The 8521-nt window shown below is 41.2% G+C and overlaps 1 protein-coding gene across 1 annotated transcript in view; it reads left to right on the plus strand.

The window, feature by feature from the left end:
• Positions 1 to 8521, plus strand: part of LOC109911258 (slit homolog 3 protein-like) — a 614108-nt gene that overhangs the window by 100799 nt on the left and 504788 nt on the right. The gene's annotated exons all lie outside the window — the stretch shown is intronic.

Raw genomic sequence — 8521 nt, forward strand, 5'->3', positions numbered from 1 at the left:
GCCCATCAGTATGTTTCAGAAAGACTAGGATGGTGAATTCCATTTTTTTTAACACAAGTTCATTGCAGATATTGCTACACTGTTTGTGAAGGTGATTAAATCTCTTATGAAGAAAGTTAACTGGCCTCTCAAACAATACCCTGCTACATGCTTGGGAGTGAATATATTATAATCTAATTGATGAGTGTTTGCATTGAGTGTTGGCATTTTCTGAACTAAGCTGTGCAAAGTTTTCTCTTTCACTTCTGAGTGCAACCACATTTCACACATAGTCATTTTCTCCTTTCATTCTTGACCAGTTTTTAGCTCAAGGCTGCAATAAAAATAAGTACCTATTTTAGGGTTATCATTTGGCAAAGTGACAATCATTTGACTCAGATATTCTTGATTTGAAAAACTTCCTGAGAAGAAAATATATGTGTTTAAGGCCTCAGGGAGAGCTGGAGATGGCTTTTGGTTGAATTTAGATTTTGTTACACTGATTTATATACTGGTGTAGATTATAACTGCTATTTGTGGAGTGAACTGTCAATTGTTACACTTACTGGCAAAGTTGAACCTAGTTTGATGGGGAGTGTGTGCTACTGGGATTGCTGTTTGGTTCCGGCTTTCCATAACCACCTTTACAGCACAATGACCTTTTATACCATAGAGGTGCTAAGAAGTTTATGAGATCAGCAACATTAAGGCAAATTTGATTTTTACAGACTCTCATGTTGCGATCATAGTAGAATGTAAAAGAAAAGTAAAAATAAATTGCATTTGTTACCCATTCCCTTGGTTTATATATTTTTTTCCCTGATTATTACAGTCCTGTCAAGTCATCAGTCCTGAATGTTTTCACCCTGCTGGTGCAGAAAAGGAGTTGTAGCCATTTCAACACTGATTATGTTATTGTGTGGGCATTTTTTCAACAGGTTAACTGACAGAAAGAAGAAGAGCTTTTCAAAGGTTTAGTATGTCTGTGAACACGGTGAATGCATTGTGCAAGTTCAGAATTTCTGCAAAGCAGCAAACTCTTTCAGACCTTGCATATCGTCATCTTAACATCTTCTGTTCTGGTTTGGGCCCTTTTATTTATGGTTACACTCCAGTGAAGTGCATGGGATGTTTCTTGGCATGAATGAAGCTGCATAAATGCAATTGAAAAGAAATGCTGTGCAGAGGGAGGCTTTACAAGTGTCACTGTCGTTAATGTTTTGATTGCCTTATTGGAGTAGGAAGCTGGAACATCTACGTACAGCTCTGTGGCTACAACTGTCACAAACCCCACCCTACTGCTTGACTTCCTCGTATTGGTGGCAAGAGGCAAGGAAATAAAATCAAGGGTGTGAGCTACTACCTTGCTCCTCTTGCAAGCCTTCTGGAAGCTAGTGGAAAAGTGCTGCTGTGAAGAAGCATGTCAGGCCACCCATGTATCAACTTGGCTGAAGTTACTGTTCAATTCTGGGTTGAAATAAAAGGCAGAGGAGACAGTAATTCATAAAGGAGTGAATTCACAAACTTCCAACAAGTCCATTTTGCGACGCAATGATTCATAAAGTTTCTGGCATTTTCATACAGTGTAAACCTTTGGTCTAAACAATTTATTCCGAATCTATTTAAAGCAAGATGTAACTTAGGTAAGGTTATTATCAAGCTGCAGAGGGTTCAGAAGAGATTTACCAGCATATTGCTGGATACAGAAGTTTTGAGTTATAAAGAAAGGCTGGATAGGCTGGGACTCTTTCCACTGGAGCGTAAAAGGTTGAGAGTTGACCTTATAGAAGTTTATAAAATGTTGAGAGATATAGGTAGAGTTAAAGATAATTGTCTTTTTCCTCAGATAGGGGATTTCAAGACTATGGGGCATTTTTTTTAAGGTGAGAGGAGATTTTAAAAAAGATGTGAGCGCCACATTTTTACACAGAGGGTGGTTCGCGTGTGGAATGAACTTCCTAAGGAAGTGGTGGATGTGGGTACAGTTACAGCGTTTAAAAGGCATTGTAATTGGACATAAATAGGAAAGGTTTGGAGGGATATGGGCCAGGAGCAGGCAGGTGGGACTAGTTTAGTTTGCGATTATGTTTGACATGGCCTGGTTGGACCGAAGGGTCTGTTTCCATGCTGGATGGCTCTATGTGTCTATGGGTACGGATATTTTTTCCTATTGATGCTGTTCTAGCTTTTAAAAAAATTGAGAAAATGGAGACCATGTGCATTCAGAAATACTCCAGGCCTACATCCAAATAGTTTGGATTTGATTTGATTTATTTAATTTTGTCACATGTACTCAACTATAGTAACAAGTCTTGTTTTATGTGCAGTACAGGCAGATCATAGCATACAAATGTCATATGGTGATTGAACAGAGCGAGGAATACAAAGTTACAGTTGCAAAGAAAGTGTACAAAAAGCAAGATCAACAACTATAAAAATTGCTGGAAAAGCTCAGCAGGTCTGGTAGCATCTGTGGAGAGAAATCAGAGTTAACATTTCGGGTTGAGTGATCCTGCTCAGAACTGATGGTAGCTAGGAAAATGTCAGTGTATATGTAGGAGATAGGGAGGGGAGAGGGGATTAGGAATAAGTGATAGGTGGGGATAGAGTCCAAAGAGAGAGAAGAACAGTTGGACAGACAAAGGAGTGGATAACGATCTGGCTGGGAGGGTAAATAGCTACTAATGGGGACTATTAGTGGCTAAGATCAACAAATACTAATGATTGTTCAGAGGGAAATATTGAACAGAGGCTATCCGAGAGGGAGAGGGACTCATTCAGTCCCTCTGAGCTGTGCTCCTAACTCCCTATGGCTGGATATGTGAGGAAATTAGTAGGGATAAAGATACTTTAGTGACCCAAGATACTTTTATGGGTTGTGACTTGTCAATTATTGAGGGTGTTTTACACTGACTTTCAAAAATTTAGATACACCATCAAGACAATAAAACTGGCCAGTTTGTTCCCATTATCTCTTGCAACTTTTAATGTGGAGTATTAAACATATATTTCTGAGCTATTAAGTTTTTACAATCGAAAACAAACTCTGATGCAGCCAGCCTTGCCCTTGGTTTTGGCAGATGCTGGCAATCAAGAAAGATGTTCTTACCATCAAGTTTTGTAGGTAACTACTTAACTATTTTGCCGTCTGATCCTTGTGGTTAATTACGAGGTGAAATATTTTGGAGAGGTAGCGGTCATGGATATCTGCAGAGATGTAGAAATCCCTTTGGCCTTGCTATGTAGTCGAGCGAGCTGCAGTTTTACTGTTGGAGTAGGATATGCAGAATCTTTCATTGCACCTGGATGATATCACATAACATCAGGAGTTAGCCTGCTGTCTTCCATATCTGAGATAACACAGTGCGGAGCTGGATGAACACAGCAGGTCAGGCAGCATCAGAGGAGCAGGAAAGCTGACGTTTCGGGTCTGGATCCTTCTTCCAGCGTTCCAGACCCGAAATGTCAGTTTTCCTGCTCCTCTGATGCTGTTTGGCCTGCTGTGTTCATCCAGCTCTGCACCTTGTTATCTTAGATTCTCCAGCATCGGCAGTTCCTACTATCTCTGTCTTCCATATCTCATTGTTTATCATACCAAATGGTGGAGATGGTCATCCTGTGGTCTCAACTTTAATTTTGCTTGCAGGTTGCCCCAATCATAAAAATCTAGCTGTCAGTCCCCTTTTGTTTTCGAAATGAAATAACACTGTACGTTATCCAGACTGAAAACATTTTATAAATGAGGCTAAGGCTTCACACATTGGAAGTAAAAATTGGGCATTCTGAAATGGGGGATAATACCCAAAACATGACTTGAGGGGCATTTAATTTTACTGGGTGTAAATTCATGTTGGAACCACTGTTTATACATTCCTGACATATGTTCCCATCGCTTAAAACACTGATTCATAAAATTGACTTGTACTGTCAGGGGGTACAAGTTTGAAAAAGCTGAACAATCCCCAAAGGTATTAGTTTTATTTAGTTTTGATTTGTGACAATATGTGCAGTCACACTTGGACTCTATCTGGGTCTATCTGATCATACAGTTGCGTTTTATCAGATCATAGGTAGTGATTTTTTTTCCGAATATTTCATTAAATGCTGGCATTTGTTGTCATCCATAATTGCCCCTTGAGAAGGTGGTAGTCAGCTGCCATCTTGAACTGCTGCAATCCATGTGTTGAGGGCACACCCACAGTACCTGATAAGGAGGCAGTGCCTGGCCTTCACCCAGCGACGGTGAAGGAATGCCAATGAAGATTGAAGTCAGGACAGTGAGTGATTTGGAGGGGCACTTGCAATTGGTGGTGTGCCCACGCATCTACTATCCTTGTCCTTCCAGATGTAGAGGTTCTGGGCTGGGAAAGTGCCCTGAAAGGATCCCAGCGTGTTGACTCAGTGCACCTTCTAAGAGCAAATTCTCAGAGCACAAAATGGTGGCATGGTGGCTCAGTGGTTAGCACTGCTGCTTCACAGTGCCAGGGACCCAGGTTCGATTCCAGCCTCAGGTGACTGTCTGTGTGGAGTTTGCACATTCTCCCTGTGTCTGCATGGGTTTCCTCCAGGTGCTCCAGTTTCATCCTACAGTCTAAAGATGTGTAGGTTAGGTGGATTGGCCATGGGAAATTGTCCATAGTGTTTAGGTGGGTTATAGGGGGATGGGTTTGGGTAGGATGCTCCAAGGATCAGTGTGGACTTGAAGGGCCTGTTTCCACACTGTAGGGATTCTATGATTGAAAATACTGTGAATCCTGCAGATCTTACTTGAAGTGAGTCCAAAGATAAGTAATGGGACTCAAAATGTTAACAGTCTTTCTCACTCCACAACAGATGCCAGAGTTTCTCTAGCATTTTGGGTTTTTAAATGGTACCCAATATAGGTGTGTAGATGTTGATGTTGGTGTGGCAGAGAAGTGGTGATGCGGGAGTGAATATTTGGGGAGGCAGTCAAGTGATTATTTTGTTTTATTCATTCACGGGATGAGGGCGTCACTGGTTAGGCAGCATATATTGCCCATCCCTAATTGCCCAGAGGGCAGTTAAGAGTCAACCACATTGCTATGGGTCTGGAGTCACATGTAGGCCAGTTAAGGATGGCAGTTTCCTTCCCTAAAGGACATCAGTGAACCAGATGTGTTTTTTCCCAAAAATTGACAAAGGTTTCCATGGTTTTGATGAGACTTTTAATGAATTCAAATTCCACCATCTGCGATGGCAGGATTTGAACCCAGGTCCTCAGAACATTAACACAGTGTGGAGCTGGAGGAACACAGCAGGCCAGGCAGCATCAGAGGAGCAGGAAAGCTGACGTTTTGGGTCTGGACCCTTTTGGGGAGGGGTACGGGGCTGTAAAATAAATAGAGACAAGGGGTGGGGCTGGGGTAGGTAGGTGGGATGGTGATAGGTGAGTGCAGGTAGGCAGTGGTGGGGATTGGTCAGTGAGGTGGGAGGACATTACCTGGATTTCTAGATTAACAGTCCATTGATGAAGGAATGGAGGGATATGGACCAAGGGCCGGCAGAAGGGATTAGTTTAATTTGACATCATGTTCAGCACAAAATCATGGGCAGAAGGGCCTGTTCCTGTGCAATACAATTTTATGTTCTGCATCCTCTGATAATACCACTGGACCATCGCCTCCCCAGGCAATTAGATTGTCCTGAGCTTCACAATTATTGTTGGAGTGTCGCACTTCCAGGCAAGTGAGGAGCCTTGTATCATACTCCCGACTTGTGTTTTGTAGATGGTGCACTGGGATCAAGGAGACAAGACACCAGTCGCCTACCACAAAGTTCCTTGTCTCTGATTGGCTTTTGTAGTCGCAGTATTTACATGGCTGGTTCAGTTCAGTTTCTATTCATGAGAATTCCCAAGGTGGCTATGGTATGGAATTCAACAATGATAATATGTAGAATGGGAAATGGTCTGGTTCTTTTATATTGGACATGATCATTGCTGAAATAAATGTTTCTTCGCTTTACTAGTGTGAATGTTCCCAGGTCCTGTTGTACATGGACATCGATCTTTAGATATTTGTTTAATGATTAAAGACAAAGCTCAATGTATTTTGCTTTCTAATATTCTGGAAGTTGATTCTGTTGTTAATGGATTTGTTAATGAGTAATCAATCTTAATCAACTAGTCTGTACCAGACTCTGATATGAGATGAGGAAAGGATAGAGAACATTGAGACCCAGAAATTGATGTGTCAGTTTCAAACAGGGTTAGAAATATTCCTTTGTAGGTACAGAGCTTGAGTATGACTGAATAAAAGACACATTTTTGTTGAAGCTCATCATCCTGCACTCAGCCAGGCAGTTCACAGAAAATGCCAAGGTAAAGAAAAAAACAATGTTGATACTGTATGAGAGGAGAGTGCTGGACTGTGATTGGCAGACGTGTTGCTACGGAGAATGCACCAGGTAATTATGGTTGACAGTTAACCAACAAGCTTTGCTCAAATGACAAAGCTTTAACAAAGTGTGTACTTTTTCAGCAATACTCAGAATATGAATAATGATAAAACTTCGGTTAAAATAACCTGTGCATGGAAAAGGAATACAATGAAAGATCAGTCGTTAAACATAGCATCATATTCTGTGCTGTAAATGTTTAATGAAAAGTTTAAGAATACTAAGGCTGTTTTACTGAAACTGGGCGCTTATTTCCAGTTTTAGCATGTGGGATAAGGCTGCCTGTTAATATAGAAATACCAGGTGTGCATTTCTATCAATGTTCTGATCGATTGTCACAGGGTCTGTCTCGTTTTTTAAAACTGCTGTCCTGTTACAGTCATGCATGGACACACCTTGTTAGATTACCTGATGGGCAAATTTGAGCTCGCATTGATTTGGTGAAATTTGCCAAGCCCCCTGCCTTTAAGATATTGCAGTGTGGTAAAATGCTGATTCTTGGGATGTATTTAATATCAGCCCGCAAGAACCACAAGCAAACACCCAGAACTTGGCAAAAATTGGCAACGTTCTTCAGAAAGCTTGAAGGCCAGATGGTTTCACAAGGGGGTTGGAGCTATCCTCAATCCAAGTATTTAAGTGAGGTAAATCATAGAATCCCTACAGTGTGGATACAGGCCGTTTGGCCCATCAAGTCTGCACCAACCCTCTGAAGAGCATCCCACTCAGACCTACCCTATCCCTGTAACCCTGCATTTACGTAGCCTTCACATCCCTGGACACTTACAGGGCAATTTAGCATGGCCAGTCCACTAACCTGCACGTCTTTGGACTGTGGGAGAAAACCGGAGCAAACCCATGTAGAAACGGGGAGAACATGCAAACTCCAAAAAGGCAGTCACCTAAGGCTGGAATCAAACCCAGGTCTTTGGCACTGTGAGGCAACAGTCCTAACCACTGAGCCACCATACCACCCAAATGCTTGATATTGAAATTTGGGGCATATTTTCTAATTGGTCAAATTCACATTTAACATACACCTCGCCATTTCCCATCCATGTACTCTTGGATCAAGAATACATCGAGCAATTTTATGGGGCACTTTGCTATGCAGAAATATATACACCTGGTTGTACAAATCACACTCATACTTTATCTTGAAATAATAATCGAAAGATTTGATAGTTATAATTGTTGTCACGGTCAGAATTTATGAATTTTATTTGTGACCGTGATCCAAGTATTTGTATGTGTGAGACTCATGTGTTTTCATATCTTCAGAGTGATTTGTCCTAATTTTGATGCTTCAGCAGCAAGTTTTTGTGGATTCAAAATAACAAATATTATTTGTCGATAACCTGATGTTATAAAACACAATACTTCACACACAATAGCACTGACACAAAGATTAAATGAAGGGAAAAGAATATGATTACGACCTGGAAGTATTTCAGTCTCCTTTGTAGCAGGTCTAAAGTTTCTTGGATGAATTGATTCTTTAGCTGGAGTGGGGGTTGCATAAAAGCAGAGGATTTTCAGTAAGTTAAGAGACCTCTTATAGTCAGATAGCAAGGAGGTCTGCCCTAAGGTGAACTTGAAAGTTGGGGGAGAATAGGTGGAGTCTTTCTGCAGCTTTCAAAATACTTCTACCTTGGTTGCTCAGATGTTTTATGGCCCTGTTTGATGATTTTCAGATGATGTTTCAGATGGTACCTCTCACAGTATTTCTGTCTCCGAACAGCTTCTGCGGTTATTTTTTCGAAAGCAATTATAAACATGGCTCCCTTAGCAATGTGATCTGTTTCAAGTCCAAAGTGCCTTTTCAAAATAAACTGAGGTTTTAGGCTGGCTCAAATCTTGTGTTATGGATTTTCACACTTTGAGTGTTTGAAACCATCGAAGTCTTTGTGTTTGGAATGAGGAACCATCAAACCCAACGAGAGGTCAATGAGATCCATTTCCTATTCATCACAACCGATTGCACATTGATGTCTCTACTTTCCACGGAGAAGCAGAAAGAAGAGTCAGCTGGTAGGCTAAAATTGTATCAGAGATAGTAGGAACTGCAGATGCTGGAAAATCTGAGATAACAAGGTGTAGAGCTGGATGAACACAGCAGGCCAAG

The sequence above is a fragment of the Rhincodon typus genome, chromosome 12 (assembly GCF_021869965.1).
Source record: "Rhincodon typus isolate 14 chromosome 12, sRhiTyp1.1, whole genome shotgun sequence".
Lineage (NCBI taxonomy): Eukaryota > Metazoa > Chordata > Chondrichthyes > Orectolobiformes > Rhincodontidae > Rhincodon > Rhincodon typus.